Source organism: Typopeltis vanoorti, chromosome 21 (assembly GCF_054136105.1).
Source record: "Typopeltis vanoorti isolate ZY-2024b chromosome 21, IOZ_Tvanoo_1.0, whole genome shotgun sequence".
NCBI classification, from domain to species: domain Eukaryota; kingdom Metazoa; phylum Arthropoda; class Arachnida; order Uropygi; family Thelyphonidae; genus Typopeltis; species Typopeltis vanoorti.
Genome location: NC_143569.1, coordinates 39664659 through 39684475, shown reverse-complemented (window position 1 = coordinate 39684475; position 19817 = coordinate 39664659). Strand labels below are relative to the sequence as shown.

Genomic DNA, 19817 nt, shown 5'->3' with positions numbered 1-19817 from the left:
CAATCATATTACTAAAGCAAGAGCACCCCTTAACAAATCCATGTTGATTCTCACAGATAACATTACCTTCATCTGCCTAACACTGTATATAGTCCCTCATTAATTTCTCCAAGACTTTAACAACTATTGATGACACACAAACAGGCCTATAATTAGACACTTACAGTCTGCAACTACCCTTATGCAGCAGCATTATTTTACCTTCCTTCATTCCCTGGGTACCTTTCCTGCAGCCAGACTTTTATTGAAAAGCTAGGTCAACAGAGCTGTCAGTTCTTTAGCACATTCTCTCAAAACCCGTGGTGAAATACCATCCAGTCCAACAGCTTTACTGGTATCCAGAATACTCAGTATTTGAAACACACTCTCCTCTTGCACCTCTAAACCCTGACCTATCACTCTAGTATTAAAATCTACTCCAGGATGAAATACTCCAATAAAGTGCTCATTGAACAACTCCACTATGTCCTCTGCATCATTCACTCTATTCCTATTTTTATCCTGCAATGTCATTCTTCCACAATCGTTTCTACAACTACTGGCCACATAGCTAAAAAATTCCTTAGGATTTTCTTTGGATTTTAGTGCCAATAATTCTCATATTCTCATATTCCAGTTTTGCCGTCCTCACCATTCTGGTCACTCTCCTGGCCTGCGTCTTATATTCGTCATGTATCTGTCCCCACCACTCCTTCTATCTCTTCCATAATCTCTTTTTCAACTGCAGTTCCTGTTTGATATCGTTTGTTATCCACTTTACACCAAATTGTGTCCGCTTCTTCACCTGTGGAATACAGCTTATTATTGCTGCTAACAAATATTCTTTCCCAATTTCCCAAGCACTAACGATATCCTGGCCTTCCAATTCTGCCCTCCATGGAATTGCCCCTAGTTGATATCTAAGACTATTATAATCACCCACCTTATAATTCCACATACGTTCCCTTTTCTTTGATACACCTGCATGTCTATTCACCTTCCAAGTCAAAACCACATGGTCACTCTCTCCAACTGGTGGGAGAGATATGTCACTTATTATCAGCTCTTCTGATGCTATGACCAAATCCAAAACTCTTAAACCTCTTGTTCCCTCTATTACATGCTGCTGAAGACATTTGTCCCTCAAGAATTCCAGAAATTCTATCCCCTTCTTACTACTTGCATTTTCCTCTTCCCAGCTTATACTGCTGTAGTTAAAATCTTCCATAACAATCATTCTTCTTGCACTTGCCAAGCTCAACTGCCTAAACATCTCCTGGTACCCACCCTCTGTGCTCCCTGGTTTATAGCAACACCCCACTAAATATCTTGTCTTGGCCACTTCTACTTCACACCATATGCTTTCAAAACCATTTGTGTCACTGCCTTCCAAAGCCTGCACTCTTAGAGGACATTAGTCATCACTTATCATAAGCAGTACTCCACCACCACATTTTCCTTTCCTATCCTGCCGAAAAATGTTGTGCCCTGTCACTTCAATTCCGGTCATTATATCATCCTCCATCAAACCACTTCTCAGAGATCGCAATAATCGTTGGCCAGGTTGATGCTACCAGTGCCACCAATTCATCTCCTTTATTTCAGATACTCTTGGCATTAGTATAGAGCATAAAAATGTCACTGCTTCTATACTAATTCCCCTCTCAATTCCCCTGGGCTCAATGTTATCTGATGTCGTCCCCTTTCCCCAAGCATCCATTCCCACAAGACGCCACCCCTGCTACCATCCACCCTGAGAATTCTAGTTTCCCTGCATCGACACACTGACTTGTTCAGAAAACAGCAATCTTTCCAGATGCCTTCATCCTTCCTAATTCAAATGGAAACAGTCTCTAGCATACAGTTCCCTTCTGTCCTCAAATGCCCTCCAAGCATTCACTTATTTCAATCCTCTCTTCTGACACATTCTGACTATTATTCGATTCAGTATTGCCGCTCTTCTGCTCAGCTCGTCACTATCGTGCCTGGGCAACACACACACAGAATCTTCCCTCTCTGCATTTTCTTTTGCACAACTTCAAGCAAGAATCTCAGATCTCTCGCTAATTCGATTTACACTGCCTCTCAAGTCATTCGTGCCCACCATCACAATCATTTCATCTATCCTTTCATCTCTCTTAATTGCCATAGCCACATTTTCTATCATCCCTCCAGGCAAACACACCTCTGGCATCCTATCTTGCACACCAGAGATCATCGAGTCTCCATCCATCACACCTCTAACCACTCTGTTCCTTGATTGCTCACCTGATCCCTCACTCTCTCTCCTCTAACCCTTTCTCTCTATGTCCCCCTACTTACCTGCTGTCCTCGCTTCACTCTGTCCCTGGTTCTAGCACGCCCTCACATTCTTCTAATTTCCTCTCTCTGACTGTTTCCATTCTACCCTCCTCTATCATTCTCATAACTCTCTCTCTCACTCCCTCTCTTCTACTGTTTCCATTCTCTCCTCTTCTAGCATTCCCATACCTCTCTCTCATTCCCTCTCTCCTACTGCTTCTATTCTCTCCTAGGATTCTCACACCTCTCTCCCCTACTCTGATTCGCCTTGCATTTATCTCTTCCATTCTCCTAATCTCATCTTTCATACTTATCTCATTCACAAGACATTCCACCCCCTCTTTCAGCTCATCTATCTCTCTCTGTAAGTCAGTCACTCTTAATCGAAATTCATTCTCCCAAACAAAACCATCTCCGAAACTTTCACAGTCACTCACGCCTTCCACACTATCAACTATTATTTTCTCATTCATATTTTTTTTTCTTCATTCTCTCCTATCACACTACTCATCTTCCGATATTCATTTTCTTTTCCTGGAGCAATTAGGTCAGTTATCGATATATCTAAATAATTTATTTCCTCCCACTGCCTGCATTTTGCGCACATATGCACCCCCCCCCACTCTCTCACCAGCCACATATCCAACTCCCAAGACATATACATGCCGCAAGAAAACTGCATGCCACAAAAGTCCCTTATTGTATTACTTATAATAGAGTTCTTAAATGGCAGAAGACTTGGTGACACGTCATTTGCGATTGCAGCTGAATCTGCCATCATTCCTTATTGCCGAGGAACTACTAAAGTAATCGTTAATTATATATAAATGCTATATAAACACTGTATTATATATATATATATATATATATAATACAGTGTTAGCATGAAAACGTTGCTCAACGTTTTCATGCTAATTATGTATAAAGACTGTCTGTGTTGTTCATAGTCTTTTAACCCTCAATGTTTAGTGTTTTTTCTTTCATAATGTCACCTGAAGAAGGCTGTTACAGGCCGAAACTAGTAGTGTGTTTATATTAAAACCTTTTTACTTAAATCTCAGTTCTAGTCATTTAATTCTTCATAAAACTATGCATGTTAACCGAGTCAATGATCATTCTGTCATATATATATATATAAATGCTAAATGTATATATACACATATATAAACGCTATATTCATCTATACCAAATAGCGAATAACTTATCTTTTCCTTTTCTTCTGCCGACAATAATCCGACTGTGACCTCGCATTCTCGGTAACTCAAAAATAACACAATATGTATCAACGAAACTCTAAAGCAGAACCACTAAACAACACTTGTGTTACTGAGAAAAAAATGGAGCACAATTTACAAAAGAATTCACACTATACACCTTTTATAAAACACTTTTTTTAACAACAGCTCAAATCCACAGCTGCGTGCTTCAGTGACCCTAGTGTCCTCCTAGCCTATCATATCCATCCTATTCATTACAACAGAATACAAAAATCCACTCCTGTAAATGATTGAATTATAACAGTTAAATTAAACACAAAAAGAAACTGTCTCTAAGAAACCTCTCTAATTCCTTGACTACAATGGCAAATATACATATTGGTATATAATTGGAAACCTGCATCTAAGAACCATGCATATAAAGTAGTATTATTTTGCCTTTTTTCAACTCCTTAGAAACCTTACTCACTGTAAGATATACTATTGTATAGCGATTTCATGATCAGTGGTATGCTTCATGTGAGCAAGAAGAAATCAAGTTTTCCTAGATCAAACATTAAAGATGATAGCAATGCTATTAGAATGTAAAGAGGGAAAGTGAAAAAGTTGATGGCATTGGCAGGTATGAATTAGAAAGGTGATGAGCATGAAAGGAAGAAGAGTTATTACTAGTAGCAAAAGTCAGAGAGTAAAGACGATTATTCTATTAATAAGTTAATATGATTAGAATCATTGAAAAGAAAGACCATATCATGATTTCCATTGAGTCAATGTGTAGACTGTGTAAGAAGCATTTCGTAGATGGGCAGAGTGCATTAGATGGATAAAAAGACTTATTATTATTATTATTATTATTAACATTTGACCTCCATGGAGTCAGAGACTCATTGTGGGAAGTCACACTATTGTACACAATGCTCATCCAGCCGTGCTTTAAACTGATGCAATGTGTCTACACCCACAACACATTCAGGCAATGCATTCCGCTCACCAACCACCCTCCATGAAAAGAACCTACTCCTCGCTCCACTGTACACACTCTCCTTATACAGTTTCCAGTGATGGCCCCCTTGTTCTACTCCCCTCTCCCATTCTATGAAAAATTTCTTCCTTGTCAACCTGATAACAACCCCTGACTAGCTTATATGTCTCAATCATATTCCCCCCCCCCCCTCTTCCTCCTATTTATGAGGCTCTGCAACTTACATTCTCTCAATCTGTCCTCATACTCCACATTCCAAAGACCATTAACTACCTTTGTGAATCTTCTCTGGACCCTTTCCAACATATCCTCATCACCATGAAAGCCTGGCGACCAAATCTGAGCACAATAATCCATATGAGGCCTGATCAAGGCCTTATACAATGGAATCATAGCTTCTCTGTTTCTGCATGTCAGGGTCCTCCACATCATTGCCATTATCCGATGTGATGTCTTCACAACTTGTGCAATTTGGCTCCTTAATTTCAGATCCTTGTCCACCATCACTCCTAGATCTCTCATCTCCTCCACTTCTCTTAAAATTTCCCCCACCAAGTGTATACTTTGCATTCCATCTTTGCTTATCAAATCTCAAAACCTTACACTTTGCAACACTGAACTGGCAGTTCAACTTACCTGCCCAATCATGCAATCTATTCAAGTCCACTTGTACGGCAATAACATCTGCTTGACTCTGCATTGCTCTCCCCAGTTTTGCATCATCTGCAAACAGCTGTATATCACTAGTTAAACCCAACCCAATATCATTAACATATAAATTAAACAACGATGGCCCCAAAACTGATCCCTGCGGCACACCACTAGTTACCTTTCTCTTTCGGGATACTGCACCCCCATATTCAACCTTCTGATACCTATCTGACAGCCAGTCACTGATCCAACTCAGAAGTCTGTTATCCTATCCCATCTTTTTCAATTTATTTAAGAGCTTATTGTGTGGCAGTCTATCAAAAGCCTTTGCAAAATCTAAGTACACCACTGCATATACATCTCCCTGTCAAAGGTATTTGTCACTTTGTTATAGTACATAAGTAAGTTAGTGAAACATGATCTCTCCTTAACAAACCCATGCTGATAATCACAGAGAATACTGCTGTTATCAACCCATTTCTGTATCCTACTTCTCACCAATCTCTCCAGGACCTTAACCACAACTCCAAATATATAGACCAGTCTATAATTTGAAGCTACAGCCTTATCACTGCCTTTATGCAGTTTAACAATTTTACCCTCCTTCCACTCCCTTGGAACCTGTGCTGTTGTAAGACTCTTATTAAACAGGAATGCCAATGCTACTGTCAAGTCCCTGGATCATTTCTTTAAAATGTGTGGTGATATGTCATCACCACGCATCCAGCAACACTTTCTCCAGTACACTTGCTCCAAAGCCATTTAAATGCATCCCGTCATGCCTGTATAATCTCATTCTACCCTCAAACACATGCCATACATCCACAAACTCTCCGTCGCAACTCATCATCATCATATCTAGGTAACACACTGACAACCTTTCCTACTACACTGTTATCTTTCACCCTTCTCAATAGTCTCCTGATATTCGTCCTCACATCCTTCTTATGTCCAGTTAGGTCATTCATCCCTACAATCACAACTAACTCTCATTCATGTTTCTTCCTCATGTCCAACGCCTCGATTATTGTAGTCATTCTCCTACCCGGATAGCAGACTTTATGGACTCTGTCAGTAACTAGCCCTCTAGTTATAGAGTCTCCATATACTGCTCATCACTTCTTTTACTCTTTTTTCTTTCATTCAGTTCTCTTGCACACTTTGATTAATTTCCGCTAGATGTCTAACAACTAGTGGAAATTAATATCCTTCATTTTATTTTTCATTTCCAATAACTGTTTCATTAAATCTTGTATTCCGACAATTTCACTCTCTATCTCGCTACCTCTCATTCAGCTGCACTTTTTTCCTTTCCCTCATTCATATGTTGCACTAGTAAAGCATTAAACATGTCCTACCATGAATGTGTTAAAGAATGAAAGTTCAAGATCAGGGACACTAAAACTACTGGGCATGTTGGGGGGGGGGGAGTGTTTGCAAGTACCTTTGCAGCAAGTAAGCATGAGAATAGAAGTGATGAAGTCTAAAATCACAGCATCATAATTATAAAAATGAAGGAGAAGCTGTGGGCACAAGGATATACTGCAATGCATGTATATTAATGTTCAGAAACATTAGGAATAAGAGATTTTGTCATTGATTAGTTTGAACTGACCAAAAATGATATCAGTGGGATTCAGTTAATGGAGGAAGATGTACATGACAGAATATAACATAAACCCCATTAAATTTCTCCCCTCCCTCACTGCATTTTTAGAGAGGAAAGAGCAAATAGGAATGGAGTTGAGTATTGCTGATAATAGCAGAAGAATTGCAACCAACATGAGTATGAGTTCAGCAGAATGGCAGGGGTAAGGTTGTGTAAGTTACTGCATTTAAGGAATATTTAAGGGCTTAGAGAAAAGCATCTCTAAAGTTTGATTTTCTTCCAGTGATTTTCAATAAAGATACCATAAGGTCATCTTCAATGGGACTTTCAACATCATTCACAACTGAAACACTTCCCTAATTCAATTCAACTGATCAAGCTGGTAGGGATATGAAGGTATTGTCTGTTAGCATCAAACAAACACAGATAATCTATCTACCCACCAGATTACCAGATAATCTTTGCATTCATACTAACAGCCTTCATCTTTTCTAAACCTGCTTTCTTTCTCAATGCACTGTTATGTCAGTCTCTACTGACAACTCAGAATCTAACTGCAACCATTACAACTACTTCACAACAGAAAAACCCTTCAATCAGTTTTTCTCCATCATTTGGCTCTATATATTATTATTATTATATGGGCACCGCCATGCAGTCCAAAGACTCATCGTAGGAGACCCAATCTATCCACACAATCTATCATACCTCTCCTGAACCCATTAACAGACAAAGCATTCACAACTGACTCTGGCAACCCATTCCACTCATTCACAACTGTCCATGCAAATATGTAGTCATCACGTCCCTACTAACCACACCTTTATTCAACTTCCAGGGATGACCCATTGTTCTGGTCCCTCTAGCCAAGTACTGAAACATTTCCCCTGCATCAACCCTATAAAACCCTTTAAGCAACTTAAATGTTTATATCATATTCCCTATTTTTCTCCTATTAACCAACTTCTGCAATCAACACACCTTCAATCTATCCTCATAGGGACGAATCCATAGGCCACTCACCTCTGAATCCTTTCCATCACATCATCCACAAGAAATCCAGGGGAACCAGACTTGAGAACCGTAATTAAGATGTGGGCATATAAAGGCCTTATAAAAATAATAACAACTTCCTTATCTCTACATGTTAATGTATTCTTCAATAGCCAAGTAATCTTATGGGCTACCTTAACAACCTTAGCAATAAGTCCTCTAAACTTTAACTCTCTGTCTACCACCATCCCATCTCTAACTTAATCTATTTATTATTATTATTATTATTGTTACCCAAGACCTCATGGAATCAAAGACTCATCTGGGAAGTCCTTTTATCACACACACATCCCATCATACCATGTCTTAAACACACTCAAACTCCTTGCAGACACCACACTCTTAAGCAAGGCATTCCTATCATTCACAACTCTTCACGAAAAAAACCTGCCTCTCACTCCTCTACTCACACCCTCTTTATACAGTTTCCAGAGATGACCTCTGGTTCTCCCCTGATCTCCCACTATTCTCTGTAGAACTTCTCCACCATTGATCTTATAACAACCCCTTACCAACTTGTAGGTCTCTATAATATCTCCCCTCTTCCTTCTCTCCACCAGACTCTGAAAATTACATCTTTTCAATCTTTCCTCATACTCGACATTCCAGAGGTCAGAAACTACCCTAGTCAGTCGCCAATACTTGCTCTCCACCTCATTTTCACCACAATCATACCTAGGCAACACACTGACTACCCTTCCTGTCACGCTATTCTCTTTTATCTTTCCAAGCAGCCTCCTGATATTCATTCTGACATGCTCTTTGTTCTCTCTCAAATCATTTGTACCAATTAATACTATTAACTATTTTGCTCGCTCCTGCCTCATATCCAATGCCTCGATCACTTTACTCATTTTATCACCTGGAAAACATACCTTGTGCATTTTATCCTCCAGCACACCTTCAATAATGGAGCCACCTTTGGACCCTTTCCAACATCTCTTCACCCTTCTGAAAAACCGGTGACTAAATCTGGGCACAAAAGTCCATGAGTGGCCTAATCAAAGCCTTATACAATGGAACAAGAATCTCCCTACTTCTACACGTCAGTGTCCGGCGCATCATTCCCAGAAGTCTTTGTGTTGTCTTCACAATTTTGGCGATGTGTCCCCTAAATTTTAGATCCTTATCCACTATCACCCCCAGATCTCTTATTTCCTCTACCTCCAACAATATATTTTCACCAAGCATAAATTCTGCATCCCATCTTTGTTTTCCAAATTTTAAAACCTTACATTTTGCAACATTGAACTCACATCCCCATTTGCTTGCCCAATCACTCAATTTATTCAAGTCTTCTTGCAAGGCCACATCTTAAATACTCTTTATGGTTCGTCCCAACTTTGCATCATCTGCAAACAACTGAATATCTCCATCCAAATCTTCACTAATATCATTAATATACAAGTTAAATAGTAATGGCCCTAAAACAGACCTCTGAGGCACTCCACTAGCGACTTTCCTTTTCCTGGATATCGCACCCCCATACACAACTTGTTGATACCTATCAGATAGCCAGTCTCCAATCCAATGCACTAATCTAATATCCAACCCCATCTGCTCTAGTTTGACTGTCAACTTATCATGAAGTACTCTATCAAAAGCCTTTGCGAAATCTAAGTATATTACTGTGTATCCTTCTCCTCTGGCCAAGGAAGGAGTCACTTTATTGTAATAAGTAAGTAGATTACTAAAACATAACCTCCCTTTAGCAAATCCATGCTGTCCATCAAAAATAATACCATTGTTCTCAACCCAACTCTGGATCCTAGTTCTCACAAGCTTCTCCAACAACATAACCACAACACCTGACACAGAGATAGACCTATAGTTTGATGCTTGAGTTCGATCACCTCCTTTATGAAGTGGCACAATCTTGCCCTCCTTCAACTCTTTAGGAATTTGACCAAGTGCAAGACTCGTATTAAAACAATATGTCAAGGCGGGTGTCAACTATCTGGCATATTCCTTCAGATTACGCGGTGATATATTATCAAGTCCCACAGCCTTATTTATATCTAGTTTACTCAACTCCCCAAACACCTCTTGCTCACTTACAGTCAGTCTCTCCTCCCCATCATCAACTGCTCTCAATCTCTCCATGAAGTCACATTCACAAGATTGAAAGATCTTTATGAACTGCTCATTAAGTATCTCCACCACACATTCTGCAACAGCTGTCTTTATACCATTTCCTCCAATCAATGTCATCCTTCCATAATCATTCTTTCTTTTGCTGGCTACATATCGAAAGAACTCCCTAGGATTCTTTTTGGCTTCATTAGCTAACTGCTGTTCATACCTCTCTTTAGCTACTCTCACCAACCAAGTCACCCTCCTTGCCTGGTCTTTGTAGACCTCATGAAATTGGTTACTTCCACTTCTCTTATGCTGCCTCCACAATGCCCTTTTTCTCTGTATCGCATGCTTAATCTCTTTATTCATCCATCTGACACCTACCTTATTTAACCTTCTCACCCTTGGAATACATTTAGACATTGCATCTACTAAATAGTTTTTGAAAATCCCCCCAAGCTGCATTGATCTCTTTTCCAGCTAACTCCTCATTCCATGCTACACCCGCAAGCTGTCTCTTGAGCTCTTCATAATCACCCCCCTTGTAGTTCCACATATACCCTTTTTTCACAGGGGTCCTTGCACTGCTGGCAACCACCCAGGTAATCACCTCATGATTACCTGTAGTATAGTGCCATCAATGTGATAAAGCTTGTAATCTACTTTTCCCAAAGTGCATGACTTTACATTTCTCCACATTACACTGATACCCATTATTTTTTGCCCATACTGACAGCCTATTTAAATCGTCCTGCAAGCTCTCCACATCTCCTTGATTAAATATTATGCTACCTAATTTTTGCATCATCAGCATACAACTGAATATTTCCTTTCAGGTTATTTCCTATATCATTTATGTAATAATTAAACAGCAATGTTCCCAGCACTGAACCTTACGGCACACCACTAGTCACATGTTTTGCCTCAATTCTGCTCCTCCATATACTACTCCTTGATATCTGTTCATCAGCCACCCTATTATCCACTTAACCAATGTCATATCCATCCCCATTTGTTTTAATTTGCATAACAGAGTTAGATGCAGTATTCTGTCAAATGTCTTTGCAAAATCATTGTGTAGACATTTACTTCATTCCAACTCAGCTGTTACACTATTACAAAAAGATTAGTAAATTATTAAGGCATGACCAACCATTCATAAAGCCATGTTGACCATCATACAGTATTATATTTTTATGTACCCATTCTTGAATTCTCTTTTTGACAAATTTTTCTAGTACTTTTACTACCACCATACCTGAGATAAGATAGTGATTGGTCTATAATTTGCTATTGCAGTCTTAGAACCTCCCTTATGCAAGAGAATTATTTTGCCCTCTTTCCGCTTCCTTGGAACTCTACCAGAGCTGAGACTTAAATTAAAGACCCTAGCCAGAGGCATTGCCAGTTCTCTTGCACACTCTCAAAAAACCCTAACTGATATCCCATCTAATCCTAAGGTTGAATTACATTGAAATTCTGCAATATCCTAAAAACCTCGAATTCATCCACCTCTGTTTTCCGCATTAGTGTTTGTTGCATATGATAAAGCAGTAACCTCGCTAGAAAGATATACCCTTGCAAAGTGGTCACTCAGTAACTCAACTATTTTATCCGCTTTTGTCTCCTTGTGACCATCATCATTCATTAAGGTTAATCTTCCATAGGCATTCTTCCTCTTACTAGCCAGATAATGAAAGAACTCTTTGGGATTTCCTTTAGCCTGCTTGGCCTATTCTTCACATAATCTGATTTTGCCTTCCTTGCCATGCTGGTCACCTTTATTATTATTATTATTCCGGGAAACTCCAAGGAGTTGACAGACTCATCGAGGGAGGCCCTAACATCACGTCAAGAACAACTATTCAACATTCACACAGTATCTATCATACCTTGCCTTGAACTCATTCACGGTCGTAGCACCTACAAGAGACTCTGGCAGCTTATTTCACTCATTCACCCCACTCCAAGTAACAAAACCTAGCTCTAACACCCTTGTCAACCACATTCTTGCCCAGCTTCCATGCATGGCCCCTAGTCCTCTCACCACCAGTCCTATTTTCAAAAATATCTTTTGGATTAATCTTATAGAAGCCATTCACTAATTTGAATGTCTCAATCATATCACCCCTTTTCCACCTATTGACCAATTTCTGCAACCCACAAATCTTCAACCTATTCTCATAAGGTTCATTCCACAGACCTGCTATCATCTTGGTCACACCTCTCTGGATCCTCTCCACTTCCTCCCCATCACGAAGAAACTCTGGTGCCCATAACTGGGCACAGTAGTCTAGATGGGGTCTTATCAAGGCTCGATACAGAGGAACAACAACTTGTTTGTCTCAGCATTAAAGTATTTTTCAGAAGCCAAGTGATTTGATGAGCTGATTTAGCCACTTTTGAAATGTGCCCCCTAAACTTCAATTCCCTATCCACCAACACTCCCAAATCCCTGGCCTTATCAATCTCCTGGAGTATACGGTTCCACTAATGTGATATACTGCTGCTATTCTTTTCACCCCAAAGTGCATAACTTTACACTTTGCCACATTAAATTGACATCCATTTTTCCTAGCCCAGTCCTCCAAACTATCCAAATCATCCTGTAAAATTTTGACATCCTATGCACTCACAATTGCGATACCCAACTTTGCATCATCAGCAAACAAGTGAACACTTCCTCTCAGATCCTTTCCAATATCATTGATGAACAAATTGAAAAGTAATTGTCCAAGAACAGAGCCCTGCGGCACACCTCTAGTCACAAGCCGTCTTTTAAACTCAACTCCTGAATAAACCACTCTCTGGTATCTCTCCTTCAACCACCCTCCTATCCATCTCACCAACCCTATATCCATCTCCATCTGCTCCAGTTTACTGATTAGGGTTCCATGTGGTATCCTGTCAAAGGCCTTGGCAAGGTTCAGTAGAATCACTGTAAACCCATTACCCTTATCCAGTTCAGCCATCACTGTGTTATAAAACACGAGCAAGTTACTGAGGCATGATCTACCCTTCACAAAACCAAGTTGTCTCCCCATACAATATCCCATTTTCATCTATCCAATCCTGTATTCTTTTCTTGACTAATTTCTCTAAGACCATGACAATGATTCCTGATATGCTAATCGGTCGGTAATTTACAACAGCAGTCTTGGAACCACCTTTATGCAGTGGAACTATTTTCCTCTCTTTCCACCCCCCCTCGGGACTAACTCAGACCCGAGACTCAAATTAAACAAAATGGTCAAGGGTACTGACAATTCTTTAGCCGCTTCTCGTACGACACATACTGGTATACCATCCAATCCCACAGATGTATTGACATTGAGGTTATGCAATAGACTACTCACCTCCACTTCATTCACCACAATTCCCGTATAATCTACTGGTTCATTCGTTTCTGCAATGTCACCACCTGGATGATATATTCTTGCAAAGTGCTCACTCAGTAACTCAACTATATCAACTGATTCAGTTACCTCCCTACCATTGGCATTCTTTAAAATCATTCTGCCATATACATTTTTCCTTTTACTTGCAACATATCGAAAAAACTGTTTAGGATTCTCTTTAGCCTGCATGGCCAATGTTCTTTCGTAATCCTTTTTTGCTTTTCTTACCACACTCGTTACCCTTTAGGCCTGCGCTTTACACTGTTCATGTGCCTGCCGGTCACCCTTCTCCTTAAATTCCCTCCATCGTTGTTTCTTTTTTTGCAGCTCAAGCTTAATGGTGTTATTCATCCATTTAACCCCTAGTTGATTTATTATTCGGACTCTAGGTATACAGTCAGCCATTGCTTCATGCAAACACTTCTTAACTGCCTCCCATGCACTATCAACTTCTAGTCCTTGCAGTTGTACATGCCATGGCACTGAACCAATCAAACTCCTAAGCTTGTCATAATTTCCAGCCCGATAATTCCACATGTACGCTGTCTTAATTGTAAATTCCACACCTTTAGCCACCTCCCAAGTCAAGACCCTATGATCACTCTCACCAATTGGTGGCAATGTGGTCATATTTGTTACAGCTAAATCCTCAGATGTAATTACTAGGTCAAGCACTCTCTCACCCCTAGTATTTTCCATTACATGCTGTCGCAGATAGTTATCCCTTAATAACCGCATAAAATCCAATTCCTTCCTCCTGTGTGTCCTCTCCTCACTCCAATCAATGCGACCATAGTTGAAATCTCCCATAATAATTACCCTCCTTCCACTCATTTATTCTATTTGCTTGTGCATACTGTCACCACCATCTTTTCCATCACCTGGTCTATAGCAGCACCCAATTATATATTTTGTTCTGCTAGCCACAATCTCACACCAAATGGCCTCAAATGTACTCTTTTCTCTATCCTGCAATTCAACTTCTATTCCTGTTGGCTGCAGCTCATCAGCTATCATCAACAATACTCCCCACCCCCATTTTATTCTCCCTGTCATTCCTGAACACACTATACCCATCACATTCAATCCAACTAGCTATATCATCTACAGTCAGCCATGATTCACTAATGCCAATAACCTGTGGTCTGGAAGTGCCAACCATGGCCAAAAAACTCTTCCTTCTTGTTCCTAATACTCCTAGCATTAGTGTACATGAATTTAAGACCCACATTAGCCCCATCCCTACCTTGATGCCTTATATTAACTATCCCATTCTGATTTGTTGTCCTTATTCGCTCGGACATATTATACTCATTCATACATTCAACTGCCTCCCTAAGGTCTTTATATCTACCCCCCCCTTAATAAATCTAGTTTCCCTGATTTTGCACATCCACTACATTCAGCAACACTTTTTCAAGTCTCCTTACACTGTATCCATTCAAATGCAAGCCATCCATCTTATATAGATCCTTTTGCCCATCGAGCTCACTCCACACGTCCACAAATTCCACGCCATTCGTCATACATAACCCATGCATAATTCATTTGTCATTTTAATCGTTAGTACGAGGTGTGTTAGTAGAGGATTTGACAAAATCGTACCAACCTGGTGCGACCATAAAGGATGTAACTGAGTCTATTAGAGAGCAAAAGGAAAGGGTGAAATATATTCATAATACCTTCATAAGTCATTTGCAATTATGGCCCTCCTTTTAAATACTTCACGTCATACAGCGGCAAAAGACTAATCATTCTAACTCTCTCACTCTTTTCTTTTGCTACCTCAAACAATTCATTCTGGTCCTCTATCATTTCCATTTTATCTCCTTTGAAATCATTTGTACCTGCCACAACAATCATTTCTTTCACCCTTTCCTTTCGCTCTCTAATAGACTCAGTTACATCCTTTATGGTCGCACCAGGTTGGTACGATTTTGTCAAATCCTCTACTAACACACCTCGTACTAACGAGTCTCCATACAGCACTCTCTCCTTCATTTTGTTTACATTCACACTCATACGCTTATTTTTCCTATCATACTTTTTATTATTGGCTGGTTCACTCAGTCGACTTTTGTTCATACGCTCTAGCTGCCTTTTTGCCCTTTGTATCGCTCCGCTCAACAACTCGATCTCACTCATTGCATCTATCTCATCTTTTTTATTCTCTGTAAAACCATTAATATGCTCTGAATTAATACTATCATTCATACTTTCTACATTCACGCTCTCACAGTTCTCTGATGCAACCTCGCCACTTCTTGTCATATCACTATTTTCTTCATTCTGAAGTTTGACAAAAATATCACACTCATATCACATTTATCTTTATATATCCTTCACGGCATTTTCTTCTTCTGCAGCTCATGCTTAATGATATCACTCATCCACTCTAACTCTTATAAATTCTCCTTACCTCAGGTATACAATTTAATACTGCTTCCTCTAGTATGACCCTTAACTATATCCCATGACCTACTAACATCCTTATCCTGCAGTGTTTTATGCCATGGCACAGATATTTAAGCTGCTCCTAATCAACTGCCCTGTACTTCCACATATATTCCTTCTTGACAGAGTATTCCTTATATTTTACAATCTCCCAAGTCAAGACTGCATGGTCACTTTCACCAATTGGAGGCAATGTCATCACCTTGGTTATGGATAGATATTCTAATCCTATGACCAGGTCCAATACTCTCTCACCCATGGTCTCTTCAATCAGATGCTGCCTTAAATAATTATCTTTTAGTAGGTGTATAAATTCTATTTCCTTCCTTCCAGTTTATATCTCCATAGTTGAAGTCCCCTATAATAATCACCCAACCTGTACTCATTGTACTAATTTGGCAATGCATGGTCTTCCAGATCATCTGTGGAACTCCCTAGCCTATAGCAACAACCAACTGTATATTTTGTCTTACTGGCCTCAAACCAGACTTCTTCAAATGAACAGCCACCCTCCTGCCTATCTCCTTTCTTTTTGGCTGCAATTCATCTGCTATCATCAGCAGTACATCTCCCAGATCCTATCTTCTCTTTCTTCCCTGAAAATACTAAACTTTTCACATTCTATCCCTGTAACCACATCATGTATTTTAAGTCTAGAGTCTGATTACTATTCTCATTCTCCACAAGCCTTGCTTCTTCAAAAAGGATTCCACAGCAGTAAAAATATCTAAACCACAAATGGCTTGAGAACTATACTACAGCTTCACACTCAGTCCTACACTACAGCTGTGAAAAACCATTAACAAAACAAATGCAAATTTGATTTTGAAAGGGTCAAATGCAGAAAACTCACTTCCCGTTCAAATGGCTCAAGGCTGACTCAGTAGCATTATTTTTCTATTCCAACTTCTGTAATGATTATAAAGGCAATACTTCTTACCCCCCCCCTCTCCATACACACTTTACTAAAAAAATCCTGAATAGCTTAAACTCCAAACATGTCATCAGGTTATAATGGTACCATATGGAGCTTACATATTTTTTGCACAGAACTGGCACTTTCCTACTTGACTAAAATCTACTCTACAGCATGAAAACAAGTCTATTATATTCAGGGCATTCCAAAAAAAAGTGAAAAAAGTCTCTTACTTCAGTTCTTTCAAAAATTATAAGGAAGGTCCAGCCAAATTTTTCACCATCTTGGAGATCCCACCAGCTAATTAGCGACAAGCAATTACAGATTTCATCACTCTGAATTCACAGCATCTCTTAGCCATCATCAACTATCTTTGGAAAAAAAAGGCATGGATAGATTTGGAGATACATGTGGTTACTAATGATATTTCTAGGGCATGTGATCTGATCTAGAACAAAAGCTTGCTCAAATCACCATTTTATGGTCTGCCTTCTATGGTCTACCTTTTGCCACTGAATTACCAGCCTCGTTTCTGAATGTTTGCTATATGTCATGGTTTTCATGCATTACGCTCCTCAAATTTCATCACTAACATTGGAATAACCCAGTGCTCTGTACTTTTGCCAACTCTCTTCCTCCTGTACATAAACAACTTTTCTGTGCTGACCTTAAATTCTATCTGTAGCAAGGCTGATGACAGAAAACTGCATTCCTCTTCTTCTGACAAACCTTGTATATACAGGGTGTTCGGGATAAATTTGACAGTTTCGTAAGGAAAAAGAAAATCTTCTTTGTATCTATTAAATTTAATGAATTGACAAAAAAACATTACAGGCAGAGTTAATTACAATACTATCAACAAGATTTACTCAAAATAACCACCATTAGCATCGATCACAGCTTCAATTCTGCTTCGGAACCTCGAACAAGCTGATGCTACAGTCTCCCTGGGAAGGGCCGCAAAAACTGTTTTAATTTTATCCATTAACTGGGCTTTTGTATTACTGGAAGTGCGATTGGTGTCTTTTTCAACTGCGCCCCATACAAAATAATCCATGGGGTTAAGGTCTGGGGAGTTTGGAGGCCAAACATTTGGACTGGTGAAGTCGTAGAAATTTTCAGACAACCATTTTTGACTTTTCCCAGAGGTGTGGCAAGGGGCCGAATCCTGCTGCCATACATACGGCCTACCATTGGCTACCCTTGTTATCCAGGGCTTGACTACAGTTAGCAACTCCACGAACAAAGCCCGAATTCCAATGCCAGGGTTCTTCAACACCTGTTCCTGCAGATTTGCGAGGAATTCTGCTGTACGAACGCAATCAGATCGTCTGCTAGGGATCTTTCTTCTTGCTACATCCTCGTAGTCACCATTGCAAGTCTCTAGTTCATGCCTGATTGTTTTTACTGTATTCAGGGAGCATTGGGCAGCAGTCGTAATATCCTTATTTTGATGGCGGGCACGAATCATCATGATACAAGTTATTCTCTTCCATGATTCAGGTGGGTTCCAGCTATCCATCCTTTCTGACATCTTGTATATGAATGAAGAAGGGTCCAAACTTTTAAATGAAGAGAAGTGTGTGTTAATACATGTAACTTACGGAAAAATATAATTAATTATAAATATGTCAAATTTATCCCGAACACCCTGTATATTGCACAATTATTTGAAGCTTAAAATCTTCCATAACCAGTACTGAATTCTGATGTTGCAGTTCTTCAGTGGGGTGGGTATAAGTGCAAGCAAAATACAAGGAGATGTATTTTGCTTGCACTAGTGAACTGCAGTGCAAGCAAAATACATCTCATCTCTCTTGCAAGAAAGATCTTGCTTTGCTTCCTCTCCCTTAACCTTGATAATATCCAGATCACCAAATAGGATCAGATTTTTCTGACCACTGGACTATAACTCTTCACAGATTATGAGGATTTTGTTGGGATAAGTAAGGGACAAAGATGATTCCAATACAGCTCATAAAGATAGTGACAAGTCTGTTGAATGTTTCTTATAAGAGATAAACTGAAGGTTTGTAGGATGCAAAATTTGGAGAGGTAGTGATGTATATGAACAGTGTTACAAAAAGTGTTTTTTCTTTCTTAATTACATTATGTACATTTTTATAATAATGCGTTTGTGTGAGAGTCAAACTGGATATCGGCATTGTACTTAATTAACATGGAAGTATTAGTTTGCGTTACAAAAAGGGTGGCAGTAAAGAAGCATACATCAGCAACATGGAAGAAGTTTCAACTCAGAGATTGAGTTTTTTCCTGGACTTTTCACAGTGGATATGCTGTGACAACTGTTACATATATGCATCCAAAAATTAAAGGTTATGTGAATTGACTATTTGGGAAATGTTGATCAAGTATCTGAGAAAAAAACAAGACAAGATATATCGGGCTTATCTTCCCATTTCTCTACAACCAACCATGTCATTGAGTGGGATAAAAGCTGTACTCCTTTACATAGAAGAGGATTACCGCTCTTGTATTTTTAAAGAAGCCACAACAATTGTCAGTTCTGTAGAAAATCTTAATAGGAACCAAGGTTTAATCTTATCCGAGATCTGAAAGACCCCTAATTAGATCTCTAAACACGCAAGAAATGAACTTTAGTACCAACTATAAAACGTTCCTAAACAACAACAAGTGAAATCATGTACGTGCCACATGTGTATTGCACACGTTCAGTGTTGTTTTGTAATTTATAAATAAGAATTCTGTTAATGTCTTGTCTGTAACATGTTTTGTTAGCTTTAGTTCCTATTATCAGTCCTGTACCCTGAAGATGCCAGCATTTTAAGTTGGTGAAATAGTTGGTATTAAAATAGTTTTTTCTCAGATACTTGATCAACATTTCCCAAATAGTCAATTCACATAGCTTTTGTAGTCAAGAAAAAATATTGTTTAATAATGTTAAAGGTTTATAGAGTGTTATGTTAAATAAGAAGAAGGAATGTATTATAGCATGTAAGAAATGCAATGAAAGGTGGAGTATTCTAAAACTGAGAACAGTGTCACCAGGAGTAATGAGAAAATGGATGGAAGTGCTGGTGACAACAGTAATAGACATAATGTGGAAGACCTTACGTGAGAATTAATGAAAATGAAGAGTCAGGTTAAATGTCTGGAGAAGAAAACAGAATGTTTAATGAAGAGATTAATTGATGTAAAT

At 39.2% G+C, this 19817-nt stretch overlaps 1 protein-coding gene across 1 annotated transcript in view; it reads right to left on the bottom strand.

Annotated features, from left to right (window-relative positions):
- The window catches only part of na (sodium leak channel non-selective protein na), a 1005813-nt gene that overhangs the window by 269744 nt on the left and 716252 nt on the right, over positions 1 to 19817 (bottom strand). The window lies entirely within an intron of this gene.